The sequence below is a fragment of the Hakea prostrata genome, chromosome 1, assembly GCF_041222555.1.
Source record: "Hakea prostrata isolate BN-2017 chromosome 1, UWA_Hpros_2, whole genome shotgun sequence".
Lineage (NCBI taxonomy): Eukaryota > Viridiplantae > Streptophyta > Magnoliopsida > Proteales > Proteaceae > Hakea > Hakea prostrata.
Genome location: NC_142600.1, coordinates 2,073,076 through 2,090,985, shown reverse-complemented (window position 1 = coordinate 2,090,985; position 17,910 = coordinate 2,073,076). Strand labels below are relative to the sequence as shown.

Sequence of the window (17,910 nt, the reverse complement as noted above, 5' to 3'; positions counted from 1 at the left end):
CATATGATATTTATTGACCTAGAAAAAGCTTATGATAGAGTCCCTAGAACGTTAATTTGGCAAATACTAGAGAAAAGAAGTGTTGCAAGTAAATATGTAGATATAGTTAAAGATATGTATGATGGTTCGGTGACTACTGTTAAAACAGTGAGGGGACAAAGTAATGATTTCCCGATAACAGTTGGGTACATTAAGGGTCAACTTTAAGCCCATATCTATTTGCACTAGTAATAGATGAATTAACCAAAGACATTCAAGATGAGGTCCCTTGGTGTATGCTTTTTGCGGATGATATTATGTTGATTGATGCATGAGACCCAAGTGGGGATTAATACCAAATTAGAATCATGGAGAGTAACTTTAGAATCAAAAGGCTTTAAACTTAGTAGATCGAAGACAAAATATCTAGTTTGTAACTTTAGTCATGATCGGTCAGATGATGAGGTGGTGATACTTGACGATAAAGAGATTCCTCAGAATGATTGTTTTAGGTACCTAGATTCAATTATAAGTAAAAGAGGTGATTTAGAGGATGAGGTTTCCCAAATAATTAAAATAGGGTGGATGAAGTGGAGAGGTGCGTCCACGGTCTTATGTGATCGGCGTATTCCATTAAAGCTTAAAGAAAAATTTTATAGGATCGTTGTTCGACCAGCTATGATGTATGGTGTAGAGTGTTGGACTATTAAAAAGAATCATATAGATAAATTCAGTGTAGCAGAAATGAGGATGCTAAGATGGATGAGTGGCAACACTAGGATGGATAAGATAAGAAATGATTATATTAGAGTTGCTCTGGGAGTTGCTCCCATAAGTGATAAGCTTCGAGAAAGTTGTTTGAGGTGGCACGACCACGTTAACGGAGACCTATAAATGCCCTTGTACAGAGAAGTGATATAATCCATATTGAAGGAACTAGAAGAGCTAGGGGTAGACCTAAGATAACCTTAGAAGAAGTGGTGAGAAATGATATGTATAGCTTAGGCTTTGTATCTTGCATGGCCTCGAACAGAACTAATTGAAGGACAAGAATCCATGTAGCCGACCCCATTTAGTTAGGACAAAGCTTATTGTTGTTGTTATTGTTATTGTTGTATCTGGTGAAAAGCATAAAGCAAAGCATATATAACACATACACTCTAGTAGCCATGCATGGCACAAGCCAAGCAATAATACATGCAGAACCCTACTATCAACATCACTCCACAAAGCCACTGGAAGTCCAAGTTTGAGCTTCATGGCAGTTTTATTACAATAACGAGCTAACTAGCTACCCAAAACAAAGAAGAAAACACGACTACTCTTATATTATAGCACTCTTGTCAATCTCAAATAGGCGATCCTTTGGGAACGATCTTATCTTTGATCCACATGTAGTGACTTATTTGAACATAGTATATTGATGCCAAGGTACCAATGATAGCACGTATGAGGAAAACCAAAAAGTTGGTTGGTTTCTTCAAGTCCTCCACCTTTGGTCCAAGTTGCAGAGGAGAATCACCTGGGGTTGGCTTCACACCTGTAACACAACATCCAATGATTAACCCATGTCGACGAACCCCTCTAAACCACTTTGGACCAATCCTCTTGAGTTGAATATCTTCGAAACCAGCTTTTTTGAACCACTCGATGTACTCTTCCTCCTTTGGGAAGAGCATCCACAGATTTGCAATGAAGCATGTCAACCAATAGGTTGGAAACACGGGACCAATCATACATGCCTTGCCACCAGGTTTCAACACCCGATATGCTTCGGTGATGCCACGTTGTGGGTCGGGCCAGTATTCAATGCTACCTGCAGAAACATATCTGTCAGCATAATCAGTTGGGAAAGGAAGATCTTCAGCATCACCTTCAATGATGGTGCAGTGTTTCAACTCTTCTTTCTGCTTTGCCTTAGCAAGCTGGTGAGGAGATTGGTCAAGAATTGTTACATTCTTAGCATCTACATGCTTAACAACTCCAGAAGTAGTGAAACCAGTTCCACCACCAACATCTACCACTACCAGGTTTCTGTCATTGAGGTCCAACTGCTGTAGGGCTTCTTCCCTCATATCTTCAGTGTAGTGTGGAGGGTTTCCAATGGAGTCATAGAAGAAGGAGATAACATGATAGAACCAACGAGCTTCTTTTTTGTGTTGAATAAACCTCCCAAACTTCCATTCTGAAGCCATGAGATGATGGAGTGAAGGAAAAGAAAGGAAAGCTTACAACAATGGGATGAGAATACTTGAAACTCGCAACCATTTATATATACACTACTAAGAGATGGTTCGATTCGAGGAGATAAGTTTTCAAGATCTGAAAATCTTTCATACATGTTTTTTTGGGCCACCTAGTGCAGAAAACGATGGTAGGTTTGTATATATTAAAAAAACAACAACATAAAATGAAAGCATGCATATATGTGCATTGATATCATGAAATGCATGGTAGGATTACCATCTTTTACGGGAGTGAGAAAATTATTAATCTTTTACTTAAAAAAAAAAAAGGGGAAAATTATTAATGAGGACCATCGAATGATTGCACAACGGATAATTACCGGCACCTCCTTGGTCAAGAGGACACAGATTCAATGCTTCTAGTATATGTAATAGTTCACATCCCCTAATATAAAACTATCCATTCCAAACTCTCTTCCAAGTAGCAAGAAAAAAGTTCAGTAATGCCTAAACTCTCTTGATTAAATATATCGATTGTTTAATGCAACTCACATCACTAGGTAAACTAGCATTCAATTTGAATACTTGGGACTTCGAAATTGAAATAGATCACCTGATAGACTGTAAACAGTTACTTAGTAAGGGCAGCTACAATCTTGAGTTTTTGTGCAGTAAATGACAGAACATAGTTGCTATCCTTTAGGCGGAATTCCTGGTAGGACTTGCAAACGTAAGTAAAAAAACATAACCACAAATTTTTGTCAAAATGTGTTGGCTAATATCGCTTTCAGGTCCTATTTTAATCAATAATTGCGACCAACAATGTTGTATGAATTTTTTCTAATGATATTTATTTTAAAAATATAGCCTCGACCTCCATGATTGTTGTGCTTATCCCATTATCCATATGAATGCAACTGGTAGACTCTCATCCTCTAAGCAACTGGAGCTATAAATGTCTCCTTCAAATCCTGGAAATCTTATATTATTGGCCATATATTGACTAAATTTTGATTCCAAAATTAAATTAATTACAGTTTTAACTTTTTAACAACAACAAAAGATATGGTAGACCAACCAACATTGAATTTGGTAAAAAGACATAAGATAATTGAAAACTGAGTAATTTTATACCCAAAAATAGTACATTAGATAATGTAATATTGTAATGTTGAATCTTTATTTATTGCGATTTTTGAAAGAAAATAATTAGATAAAAAGCTAAAACCAAGTATAATACACGCAACTAGGTAAAAGTCATTCCATATCTCAAAAAATATATAACTGACAGTGACTTCACTGGATTTTTGTTGGCGCCTACGCGGGTATCTCCCTTGCAGGCTCAAGGAGGTAACACGTATTATCGTTTTGATCTAACGGTTAGTAATTGGGGTATTTTAGTAATGTGGTCATTATGTTAAGGATCTCTCAAATTTACAAAATCCACCCCAAAAGTAATCAAATTCACAATATGAGGGCCTATTTTTCCTTTTGTCTTTCACGAGTTCCCAACCCAACCCGGCCCAAGCCATATCCGGATTTAACGGATTGTGAGAGAAGTCAAAGTACTAGAGCAGATTTTTCCTTTGTTGCTGCAATTTTATCCCCAAAAAAATCGTGGGAACTCATGTCATTTTTTGGGTTAAATCCCTTTCTCTGCAACAAGGATACAACTGGCATTTAACTAAAAAGGAATATGAGATTTTGGTGAAGAAGATGGATTTTGGGTGCTGGGTATTTTTTTCTTTTTCTCTCCTCAAATTATAAAAATTTTAGTCTTCATAGTAGGAAGGTGATGGCTTTTTTAAACTTAAAATGTTTTCACTAATGTCACTCCCTCCTCTTTTTCTCAAGCATTCGTCTCTTTCTCAACTCGAATATGGGATTTACGGTACCCGTTCTTTTCTTTTTGGTAATACTCAATTCAGTGTCTTCATCTCCATTTTCGGATGCAAAGACGTGGTAAAGCTAATAAGATCTCCTCCAATGGCTAGGGTTTTCTTGAATTGGAATTGTTTTGTAACTCTTCCAAGTTTGGCCTTGTTTTGTAAATTTATCCAAAATTAGGAGTGTGTAATTGTAAATTGCAAAAAATTTAAAATTTAAAATAAACATATTTTAGTAACACCGTTGGATTAAACGTGTGACACATATCAAAACCCTGTGCTGTGCAGACGATATCTGCGCAGTGTGAACAAAATCTGACCTCATTTCACTATGCGTGGCCCCACACCAAATTGCTAAGCTGGTCTAAGATGGTAAACAGATAAAGACCATAATGGCTATTATAAAAAACTTGGAGTTTGATTAAGGCTTTTTTTGGTATCAATTCTCATTCTCTATTATACCTATTTAAAAGAAATTGGGTAAAATATCATTTACCTCTCCTCTTGACTGAACAAATAGCATTTAGATCCCCTCTTAGTTGGATAATGTCACTTACCTCCCCTCTTACCTAGCAAATATATCAAACACCTACTTTGTTAATTTTTTTGGTTAAATTTAACTTTACTGTTAAATATCTTCCTAAAACCCCAAACTACCATGGGCTAAAAACATATTTTTAGTGTAAACCCTAAATCACCTTCAATTGATGTTATTTTTAAGACCTAAAACACCCTTAATTAACTTCGATTCTTTAATTTAAATGTTAAAAAAAAGAAGAAGAGAGAGAATCGACGCTTCATCTTCTTCAACCAAGAAGTCTCTTAAATTGCATTTTGATATCACGTAGTACGTGTTTTTTTTTTAATCTAGAAAAAAGAAATTATAATAACACAATGTAATAAATAACCTAAGGGGTATTTTTTGTCCATCACCGTTTGAAATTTGAATATAATTAACGGTTAGTTAGAAACCACACGTAATATATTGCACTAAGGGGACCCAACATTAATTTGTGGTCCACTAAGAGGACCCACATGCAAAAAACTCTTTATAATAAAAGGAAAACTATAACGTTGTAATTTTATTTTATATATTTCTATTCATTAATTAAGTAATTTATTTTTTAAAGTGTTTTATTATCTTTTCTTGACCTCAAACTTAACTTGTGGATAAAAAAAAAAAAAAAAACAATTCCTTAATAAACTTCCATGGGTTGAATATTTAAGGTTGCTTGGTTTAACACTGCGGTGGATATTCTTAATCATATACAAACTCCCATTGTTTTTATTTTTTTCCCTTTTTAAGTCATTAGTTTCTAGAACCAGCATCACAAAGGTCAATAAACGCATGAGCAATTTGCTTCTAAGTATGACAAGAGGATACCTATGAACTCATAAGCTACAGATTCGTGACACATTCAAGTTCTAGATTTGCTTATGAGGTTTTGTTACCCTTATAACATAGAAGTCATGTATAATTACTTATATATAGATCCCTCTCTCTCTCTCTTTGAATTTAAAGTATCAAGTAGCCAAGCATGTGTTGCGACTGGCAATCACAAGGAATAGAATAACACCTTGAATGATGAAGAACTCAGGAGTACTCAGCGGTCACATTTCAGCATATATAGGTCAATGATCCAGACGTCGAATTCTCTGCACTAGTCAACAACTTAGAATCGACGTAAATGTGTTACCTTCAGTCTTCAGGTCATTTGTCTTCAGAGCATTTCATGAAATAGCTACAACACCCCTGAGATTGACGATCATTTCAAGAAAGCTACATGTCATGACCTTCGAGACTTGGAGTCATAATTAGGGTTCTCTATCTACGAAACCTCGTTTCAAGAAAACGTCATTGACCACCGAGAGTCATTAGCGTCACTGTCTAACAAACCTTACAAAATTGGGCGTATGCCGTTTATAGGTGTCAAGCAAACGGTATTTTCTTTAGTAGAATTGCTTACCAGTTACCACACACGGCAGCTTGAATTCTCGCTGTCCGAGCGCCTGATTTTATTGGATTCTATCACTTTTTCATTATCTGTTAAACTATCAATGGGACTAATTGCATGCTGTGTATTCTCAGAATCAGAAGCCACCTTTAACATGAATTTGAGGAGTCCAGGTGCCTAGTTTTACACTTTTACTTCATCTTAGCTTACCAGGAGTGAGTCATATGATGAGATGCCAAGACAAAAATTGTGACTATATATTTACCCAAATGGAATTAAACATTTGAAAAAAACGACGACGAAGAAGAAAAAAAGCTTAACGTTGCCCTTATTGTCGTTTTCATGTATGCCCGGATTGGTTTTCGAAGATTAGAATTAATATTCTTACTTTATTCTCATATCTGGGTCAAAAGCATAAAGCAAAGCATGAATAAAGCATACAGTACTTGAGTAATCATGCATGGTCAAAGCCAGGCAGTAATACGTGAAGAACCCTACGATCAACATTACTCCACGAAGCCAGTACTGGAACTCCCGACCAGGGTTGAGCTTCTTGGCAGTTTTATTACAATAACGAGCTAGAGCTAACTACCCAAAACAAAGAGGAAACACTCGATCATGCTTTGATCTCTTGTTATACTTAGATAGGCTTTCCTTTGGGGACGATTTTATCTTTGATCCACATGTAGTGACTTATTTGAACATAGTATATTGATGCCAACGTACCGATGATAGCACGTATGAGAAAAACCAAAAAGTTGGTCGGCTTCTTCACGTCCTCCACCTTTGGTCCGAGTTGCAGAGGAGAATCACCTGGGGTTGGCTTCACACCTGTAACACAACATCCAATGATTAACCCATGTCGACGAACCCCTCTGAACCACTTTGGACCAATCCTCTTGAGTTGAATATCTTCGAAACCAGCTTTTTTGAACCACTTGATGTACTCTTCCTCCTTTGGGAAGAGCATCCACAGATTTGCAATGAAGCATGTCAACCAATAGGTTGGAAACACGGGACCAATCATACATGCCTTGCCACCAGGTTTCAACACCCGATATGCTTCGGTGATGCCACGTTGTGGGTCGGGCCAGTATTCAATACTACCTGCAGAAACATATCTGTCAGCATAATCAGTTGGGAAAGGAAGATCTTCAGCATCACCTTCAATGACGGTGCAGTGTTTCAACTCTTCCTTCTGCTTTGCCTTAGCAAGCTGGTGAGGAGATTGATCAAGAATGGTTACATTCTTGGCATCTACATGCTTAACAACTCCAGAAGTAGTGAACCCAGTTCCACCACCAACATCTACCACTACGAGCTTTCTGTCATTGAGGTCCAGCTGCTGTAGGGCTTCTTCCCTCATATCTTCAGTATAGTGTGGAGGGTTTCCAATGGAATCATAGAACATGGAGATACCATGATAGAACCAACGGGCCTCGTTTTTGTGTTGAAGAAACCTCCCAAACTTCCATTCTGAAGCCATGAGATGATGGAGTAGTGAAGGAAAGAAAGGAAAGCTTTACAATAACGGAATGAGAATACTTGAAGCTTGCAACCATGCATGTATATATACTACTAAGAGATGCTTCGAGGAGATAAGTTTTCAAGATTTGAAAAAATTTCAAACATTTATTTCTGGGCCAGCTAGTGCCGTAAAACTCTGGTAGCTATATATATTAAACAACGACAACAGTCATATACTATATAAATTATAAACACGCATAACCAATGACAGAAAACCAGCTAATGGAGTTATAATACATATTGTTACGATTGAATTTTCTGCATGAGATGAAGGTCAATTTTTGTGTACGGTCAATAAAAGCGGATCCCCATCCATGTGCATTTGACATCATAAATTGGTAGGATTGCCTTATTGGAGTGAGAAAATTATTAGTGTTTTACTTTAAAAAAAAGAAAAGAAAATTATTAATGGGGACCATCAAATGGTTGCACTGTCGGTAATGACGGAGTAACCACCAGCACTTCTTCATCAAGAGGTCACAGATTCAAAGCTCCATTTAGTATATGTAAATAGTTACAAATAATTAATAATAATAATAATAATAATAATAATAATAATAATAATAATAATAATAATAATAATAATAATAATAATAATAATAATAATAATAATAATAATAATAATATTAGAAATTGATAAGAAAATTTCAATAAGCCTAAACTGTCATGATTGAATATATCAATTATACAATTATATAATAAGAAAAAAGTTCAGCAATGCCTATAAACTCTCTACTTCAAGAAACTCTTTAATGCTTCCTTTCAATTATACAATGATTAATCAAGAGAATTATTCGTACAATACCAAAAAAAATTTTTAAATAAAGATAAATGTGCTTTCTGAAACTATAATTGGAAAAGAAATAGTATACACTTATACCCAACACTATTTCCTCTTGTGACCAAACCATCATTAATAAAATTGAAATTATAAGCTAGGCTCATAAAGTATTTTACAATCAATGCAAAAGAAAAAAAAAAGAAAAGCTTAATATATCAAAAGTTGCTTAATGTTGTCAATGTTCAACATTTATTATTCTTATTTATATCATAAGGACAAAGTAATGAAACTGAGTACAATCCCCATTTGCTTAGGGATTTTTTTTCTCTCAAAATAATTCAATTTCATGTCAATCAACATTGGAGCCTTTGATCTTGAACTTTTGATAGTTTCAAATTTCTCAAGGACTTTCTAAAGCAGAAATAAAAAAAATCTTAGAAAGCTAAAAAGATGATGGAATCAATCAAGAAAGTACATACAAAAATAGAATTTACTTCAAATATATTTAGCAATACATTGAAGAAAGATATAATTAGATCTAAATAGTTTGGAGGGAACGATAAATACTATAATATATAACTCTATCGATAAAACCATTCTTCTATTGCAGGTTAGAGATCTTGAATCTTCTTTAAACACCATTTGATATTGGATCAAGTAGAAAACTCCTTGCCAAATGTGTTGGTCAGAGTTGACGTCAGAGATGATTTGAGATTTGTAATGAGATAACTAATATATAATCTTTTTATTGAGTTCCCACTTTAATCTTATCTACATCTTATTCAACACAAACAACATAGATAAAGAAAATAACAGAAGGATTAAGAGAGCTTCTAGAAGTTAAGATATGCATTTCTTCTAACCTGAAATGTTTCAGTACTTTATTGTGAAAGCTATGAAGATTATTAATAAATGAAACGAATCCTCTTTCTAGTAAATCGGAAATTACCTCTTTGTAATTTTTCTCTATTACGGAAGTCATTCACACCAGGCTTTAAGAAGATTCGAACCCTTCAACCCATGGTTCTCCTTGCTATGTGTTTAAAAAATCTATACCTTTTCCTATGAGCTAGCATTGGGTGGGATTTTATTTGGGGTAACGGTCTTTTCTAAGAACGATATTATTTACGAGAGTCGTCTTCTAGCATTGTATCAAAGAACGGTGGTTTGAGCACAATTTTGATTGTTTGGTAAAATTTTGATGAGACTTAAAACAAAAAATTTTATGAAGGCGGCAAGGAGTTAGAAATTATGTGTGAATGAAGTTTGGGTTGAGTGTCCCCCTTTGATGTAATTTTGACGTATTTATGTTTTTGAGAACGATAAAACAAGTTGAAGTTTTCTTGCAAAATGTCTTCTCAGACATAAAATTGGATCGATTAGTTTCTTGAAAACGAAAAAACGATCCATTTTACTAAATATTCTTCTGCATTTTGAGGATGAAAAAATGCCAAATGCCAAAAATTGCTCCTTAGCCCATTACAAAGGATGATATTTCTTACTTATTGTATCATGAATGGGGAGGAAAATTAATTTTAAAAGATAATAACAAGAAGAAAACTATGATGATGTAACTTTATTATATATATATATTCTCTCTACTTATTTTTTATTTTTATTTTTTGGTGGAAGTGTTTTATAATCTTCTCTTGACATCAAAGGTTACATTTGGTTGTCATGATATGAATAGAAATGAGAATTTTCAAATTAAACTTCTGCTTGATTACTACATTTGTGTTGTTCCATTGTGTCTGTTGGCAGCAACAATTCTGACAGGCGGTAGACGAACCCAAATTAGTTAGTAACCAATACCCAGGTGGTTGATTATCTTGAATTATAGTACTTTTGACTATCTATTCTCGTCAATGTGGGACTAAATGCTGTGTACTCCCAGAGTTCAGATTCTCTAGCTAGTTTTACTTCATCTTAGCTTACCTGGAGTCTTACCACTGAGAATCTGATGAGATGCCATTTGAAAGAATGTATCAATCGTAAATTGTATAATTGTATACCAGAACTGATGAGTCAAAGATTTCAAACAAAAACAAGCTTAATACGCTGCCCTAATTGATGTTTTCAGGTATGCCCAGATTACTTCTCATGTAATGACATTTGGAAGAAGATAATCTTACTTTTATTCTTACATATCTGAGTGAAAAACCAAACATAGACGTAATACATACACTTAGCAGCCATGGAAGAAGCAATAATAATCCATGGAGAGTCCTAGATCACTATTACTCCACCAAGCCGCTGGAACTCTCATCCACATTTGGTGATCTGTTTCAGTGCAGCCTCCGATCAAGATCTCGACCATACGCTGCAGGTGCTGTGCATTAATTACGTAACACCTAAACAAATTCCCGACGTTTAAACTTCTTGACAATTTTATTTCGAAAACAAACTAGCCAATTAAAAAAACGAATGAAGTATATATGGACACTCATATTATCACCAGTCTTGTCATATTAAAATAGGCTTTCCTTATTAGGAAACGATCTTATCTTTGATCCACACGTATTGACTTATTTGACAATAGTATATTCATGATAAAAAAAATATTCCAATTTGGGCCTGCTAGTGCCCAAGGTGCCGTAAAACTTTGGTAGCTTCGTATTAAAGAAACAAAAAGCCTCTGGAAAATTGTGACTTTGTTGAAGAGTCATTACTCATTAGTAGAATATAATATACACACAATCAAATGATAAAAAAAACTGTTGATGGAGGTATAATAATCATTATTAATATTGAGTCTTCTGCATGCATGGGATAATAGTCAATCAACGTACTTTTGTGCATTGATATGATGAGAAATAAGATCGATTCAGATAATTATTATTATTTTTTTTTTGAAACCGATTAAAAGAATATATAGATATATTAGACAAGATATAGGGGATTATAAAAAAGATTACAAGCTCATGAAAGTCTTGATGGCTTGGCCAGGGAAACCACTTGGATCAACACAATATTTCGAGTCGGATTGAACCACCAGTCCACCACCTTATTGTGTCCCTGAGCTACCGCGTACCATCAGCCGAAAGGCTTTATTTCATCAAGAAATCTGTATCTCACCAGCCAAGCAACCTCGTGAGATATCCTAAGAAAAGTATTGATTCACATGACTATGAAGCAGGAATGAAAAAAAAAAATCCAAAACTAGGGTTTGGTTAGTCATTGCATTAATGGAGGTATATATAATAATTATTGTGACGATTGAGTTTTCTTGAAGGGATTGTCAATTTTTGTGTATGGTCAATGAAAGCATTTGCATTGATATCATAAAATGCATGGTAGGATTACTATGCTTTGACCTCCATGACTGTTCTGCTTGCTTCCACTAGTATCCATTTGAATGCAACTGTAGATCACACTCATCCTCTAAACAACTGGAGTTATAAATGTCTCCTTCAAATCCTGGAAATCTTATATTATCGGCCATATATTGACTAAATTTTGATTTCAAAATTAAATTAATTACCGTATCTTATGTATCATTCCTAGTTTAAAAGTAATTCCATATCTCTTATATATATAAATATATAATCCAGAGTGACCCCACTTCACTATGCATGACCCCACATCAAATTGCTTCGGCGGTCTAACTGTCTAAGATGCTAAACAGATAAAGACCAGAATGGCTATTACAACAAACTTGGAGTTCGATTAAATCTCATAGTAGTTATTTATACCATAGGCAACAGATTTAGTTTACTAGAGATGCACACATCCTTAAACGATTTCTACAAGAGACGGTCATGAAGGATTGTTTCAAGAGAGTTGATTAATTTGTTTGTGGTAACTATTAAACTTAAATTTTGAATCTTGCGGTGGTAACTACGTTAGTTTGGTTTGGTTATTTACTGTTGGAGTGTAGTTGAGGAAAGCCCTTTGGTTACTATGTCTACCATCTGGTCAGAGATCAAATAAAATTCACTTGAACCTTCTTGTTGAGAATCATATCATGGAGAAAATAGTAATCCACCTCAATGTATTTTATTCAAGTATGACGAACAGGGTGGACACACATTTGCATGGCGGATAGACTGTAACAATGCACATTGTGAATGTCTATATTTGAGTCTTTTAATATGTAGGTTGACCACTATTCTTCAGTTATATTGCAATGTTTTGTACAAGAGCGGATTCAACATGGGGGGATAATAATTACAAATTTGTTAGTATTAAAAAAAAAACAGGGAGAAAAAGATTTACTTGATAATTTTATATATATATATATATATATATTGACTTCTTTTTGTCTAAGTTAATTTCATAATACCTATATATTATGAAATAAATAAGTAAAATTTCGGATTTAAATCATAATTTTGATGACCAAAATACCCTTATGATGCAATGGTCAAGATTATACCATGTATGTCATTTCGATCTAACGGTTTATGTTAAAAAGACAAATTATAATTGCAATTCATTTTTTTTTTTTTTATATTCAAGGTTCTTAAGATTTTAAATTTACAAACTTATACCCTTTGATTAAACTAAATGAAATCCCATTCCGCAAGAAAAGAAAACGAATACTGAGATCCACAAAAATACAGAGGCACCTGAAGCTTTAAACAGTTTGTGTAATCAGAACAAACAAATTAAGCCAATATTGAAATTGGGTATTGGGCGTACCGGTATGGCAGATCTCCAATAGAGAAGAAATCCCACCTCTAGACCCAATAGTTATAGTGTTCTCTTTGGAAGAAGTCAAGGCTTGAAGAGCAATACAAGCTTTCTCCTTCGCAAACCTACTTTCGACTCAAGAACGCAAACCTGATCAGAAGCAGAACTCCTTCTGCAAGTAGAACATGCTTAATACCATCCACAATAGAAATCCTAGAAATGACTGATACGGCATTCTCCTTCATTTCATGGCAGCTAGAATCAAACAACCGAACGAGAACCGGCACCACACATTGTGCAACGGTGATTAAGACGTTATTATCGTCCTCCTCAAGTAAGCTCAGCAAGGAATCCATGGCGGCGCTCCTCGATTCGGGATTCCCTATCTGCAAGAGAGTGATCCTTCTTCCATTCTCTATACCTACGACACTGCCTACCATGGCTTCACCGCCTCTCCGGACGAAGAACAAGCAAAATCCCTCCGCCGATCGGACTTTGTTCTGCGTGTGTATGAAAACTGTTTATAACCTCCACACCACTCGTACTCCTCAAATCCTTGGCCTCAAAACCGATTTGGGTTTCTAGGCAAGCCATGGGAACCAAGATCTAGATCAAGCCTCCCAAGATCTCATAATCGGTGTTCTAGATTCCGGTGTTTGGCCTAAGTCGAAGAGTTTCGACGATTCAGGAATGCCTCAAATCCCTTCCAGATGGAAAGGCCAGTGTGAGTCCTGCGCTTACCACCGGAGAGACTGGCATGGCGACATTTTATGGCGAGGGAAAGAGCATTTGTGAGGGTTTGGGAGATGGAATAAACGAGTTCTTAGGAAAGTGAGTTAATAGAAAAACAGAGATCCTTGAGATAGGTTGGGAGATCTGTAACCTTGGTTTTGATAAGAACCCACTTCCTTTGAAACTTTGAACATGCGGTATTTCCTCCATTAAAGACCCATAAGTTGATACGATAGTTTCAGTTTCTGATTGTGGATGTTAGTATTCGAAATAGGATTTTCTTTTCTTGTGTAATGGGAATAGGATCTCATTGCGTTTTGTAAATTTGAAATCTTAAGACCCTTAGAACATAAAATAAAAAGATTAAATTACAATTATAATGTCTTTTTAACTATAAGGGTATTTTAGTCATCAAAATTATAATTTGTTCTTAATTAATAATTTTTAGAAACCTCAGGGGAGCCATATGCAAAGGAGAATTTTTTTCGGACTAAAAGTGACATGGATCAAACCTTAGGAGGTCCAGATGAAAATTACCCAAAAAAATATTGTGGTCTCTCTTCTGAAAGTTGCAAATTCTTCTAGATATAGATTTATGTTTTGGAAGCTTTTAAACTTAGGACTATTAGTTTGTTAACCTCGAGTCCAGATCGTCTTCCTCGACAGAAAGCATTCTATGCTCCTCCGACGACTATTGACCACTAATTACAGGGGGACCCACAAGATTAAGGTGATAGAGTTTATTTTTTAATATGTTATTTTTTTTACTGATGGGCCCCACATAATTTGTGATTGTAACGCCATCAGGAGAGCATAATGTTTGGTTATGCAATTCCCTGGGAATCATGAGTCCAAAAAAAAAACATGTTTGGTTCAAAATTGGACTCGAAGGGAATCATAACTCAATTTGAACCCACATTTTACACTAAAAATTTTTTAGGATCACCTTCCAAAGAGACTCACAGTTACTGTAGCTGGGATATAAATAAGGGAATTTTATTTGCGGCTGATGGCCCTGATTTCGCATGTCCCCGAAATTTAAATGGATGGGTGAGATTAACTGATGTGGGTTATGTATAAATACGGATTAAATTTTATCAATTTACAAATTACAACCTTAAGTCCCTCATTCCCCCCGATACACAACACCCTATCTCTCTCATTCACACCGATCGCTGCAATTTGGGAGCACGATTCCGAGAGATACAGGGCACGCTATTTAGGAGCACTTTTCCAAGAGATACAGGGCACGCCGGTGACATAGCTCCGGCCGTTGAGGGTCAGCAGTCCTCGGCGATTCATCGTCTTCAAGAATACTTAGATTTGGTGAGTTTCGAATCCACTGTTGTTGCCTTATTGGTATTCACTGTTTCCTCTGATGTCCTACGGTTGAATCTAAAGTTTGGATCAGAGACTAGAAAGACATGATCCGCTAAGCATTCGGAAAAATCTAACCCAGGAATTGAAGCAGAGTCTAAGATCATATATTCATTTGGCCGTAAAAAAAACTGATTTAAACAAACAAACCCATTTCATTTCGACACATCTTAACCCTTTAACCTCATCCGTAAACAAAACCATAAACCAGAAGGAAATTCAAATTGACTCACCTACTAGAATCCATGTGTTGGGTTTGTTTATGGAGATGAAGAAGCCAGGACAGAACCAAGGAAGAGATTTTAATCCCCTCGTTTCGCTATCTGAGAAGAGTAGAACGATGAAAGCCATAAAACAGGGCAGAAGGAAAGCGAGGGAGGGAAATCGATCCTAGAATTCCACTCGTGGAAGACAGCAAGAGTTGAGAGAGAAAAAAAAAAGCAGCCACAGAGTTGAGTTGAAATGAGAATTGGGAAATCCAATGGGGTCGTGTTCTTCTCTTTTCTCGTCTTTGTCACCATCCATCTTTCCCTATTCTCCGCAAAACTCTCCATCTGTAGTCCTCTTTGCAGATAGAAATTATGCCGCAAATAAAAATCCATACATAAGGCTAATTCTTACGGAGTCATCACAATCGCAAAAAATTTTCTCTAGGGCTTTCTGCGACTCTTCCGTCGTCGTCTTCCTGCGCTCTCGTCGTCGTCGGCCAAGGTTCCTTGAGCTCTCGTCGGTATTTAGGTCTTCCTTGAGCTCTTGTTGTTGTCTTCGTTGAGCTCCAGCTTCTGCTACTCTTCCGTTCGTCGTAGTCTGTCTTCTTTGAGCTCCAGCAGACCGCCGTCTTCTTTCAGCTCTCGTCGGTATTTGGCTTCCTATTTTGTAGACCATCGTCGTCGAGTTCTGGTGGTTCGTTGAGCTTGGATTTCGCTTCACACCCATTTCTGCAAAAAAGGTAAAATCTCTATTCGATGCCTTCACTGCAATGGTATGAGACCTCTGGTTTTTTGAAGCATTTGCCTAGGTATGAGAATATTGACACCTGAAACCATGTATGCGTTTTCTGTCTTCATAGTTTTACTCTTAGGAGTCTTTTTCTCTGCTCTAAAATCTGTTCATTGTCCGTGCTCTCACAAATAAGTAGATAACCATCTTGTGCACCTTTTCCAGCAGAAGTCTTCATCAGGTTAGCTAGTTTTCCAAATGGTTTGGTCCATGAAGAGTCCTGAAGAGATTTTAGGCACAAAAAGCAATGGACTGGGAGAACCTAAAATTGATATATGGCTTTTGAATCTACCTAACTGGTGGAGTACCAAAAAAACCAGCCTTTAGTTTTCCAAATGGTTTGGTCTATAAAGAGTCCTGAAGGGATTTTAGGCACAAAAGGCAATGGACAGGGAGAACTTAACTGGTAGAGCACAAGAACAAAAACAATCATATAGGAATGTTTCATAAACTGAGATTGAAGCACAAACCAGAGGCTTGGTTAGAGGGATTCTCAGGCAATTCAAGTTACCTCCTGGAATCACAGAGCACTCTGGTTGTGGTCTTTGCATGTCTGTACCAGGAACACAATTTCCAGAGAAATCAAATCCAGCATTCCTGTAAGGCAACTTGCTGCATTCTTGACTGAACCCGGAAAAGAAATTAAAAGAAACTGTGAGATTAACCAGGCTCTTCAGTGAACAAAACACAATAAACCTTACCATGTAATTAAATTGTTTATAGTTGGGGAGAGCTTTTGAGAGCTTCTGGGTTCGAATTGGAAGTTGGTGAGGGGTTTGATAAGGCTGGGGGTTTTATACTGGGTTTATCAGAAAAAGACAGGTTGGCCAAATAATTGAAGGGGTTGGTATGTAAATATTGATAATAATCCATTAGCTATTCTAAAATAACTAGAAGGGTCCTCTCTTGGATTTAGTTGACCAATTAGATAGAGGCACACGCCTTGTAAAGGGATGATCAGGCCGCACTTCCCAAGCAAATATTTATCCCAAGCAAATCAACCACTTAACCAATTAAATTGGCAGCAAAGAGAAGAATGGGAGAAGAAAGCTAGTAGAACCTTCTATATTTGTTAATCCAAGATCAGTCCTTCTGTCTGTTGAATGGGGAATTCCAGTGTTGATTGAGCAGATTTTACTTCTTCTTCTGTGGGAAGTTGCTGAGCTAGAAGGTCAAGCCTAAGCTGCATTGAGCGATGTAAAGCTAGGGCATCCTGTGTAAGACCATTTAACCTTTGTAGGGAATTCCCTGCATCATCCGTGCTTCCTTTACCATATTCTCCAATTGACTTTACATGTTCCTAGGCTTGTGCAAATGTCTCATCCCACTCTTTCTTCACCTTCTCAACAGCCTCTGTTACCTCATCCATACAATCTAAATTTTCTATCAATGACAATCAAGGAAGAGAGAGTCAGTACCAGCCAAGGAGAACGTCAGAAACACCCAAATATGAAAAACAAAGAAGTGAAGCTTATCAAACAACTAGGGCGCGAAAAAGAGGAAAAATATATTGTTCCTCGTGTGAGACAACCAAATCTGAAGTAGATCCTTTCAAATCAACAAACAACTACAAAGTTTCAAATTCCACATCACAGAATTACAAATAACGTTAATAATGGAAGATGAAGATCATTCATCTGATCATCTTGATCAGAGTGAATAATCCCAATTCACCCAATTTCTTTTCAAACCAGGGCGTAGAATAAAGAGCACCAATATTCCGAAGGAGCGAGATGCACCAAATCATTAGATTTCACAATACGAACTAACCACGTTGTTAGAGAATAGATGCAAGATCACGCACAACAGGGGCATTCGAATTAAGTCATAACAATAATTTAGATGTTCGAAGATGA

The 17,910-nt window shown here is 36.2% G+C and overlaps 2 pseudogenes; both read right to left on the bottom strand.

Moving 5' to 3' along the window:
- Window positions 1-1,073: 1,073 nt before the first annotated feature.
- Window positions 1,074-2,205, bottom strand: LOC149026577 (2-methyl-6-phytyl-1,4-hydroquinone methyltransferase, chloroplastic pseudogene; annotated as a pseudogene).
- Window positions 2,206-6,384: 4,179 nt separating this feature from the next.
- On the bottom strand, window positions 6,385-7,528 carry LOC149026576 (2-methyl-6-phytyl-1,4-hydroquinone methyltransferase, chloroplastic pseudogene; annotated as a pseudogene).
- Window positions 7,529-17,910: the final 10,382 nt, after the last annotated feature.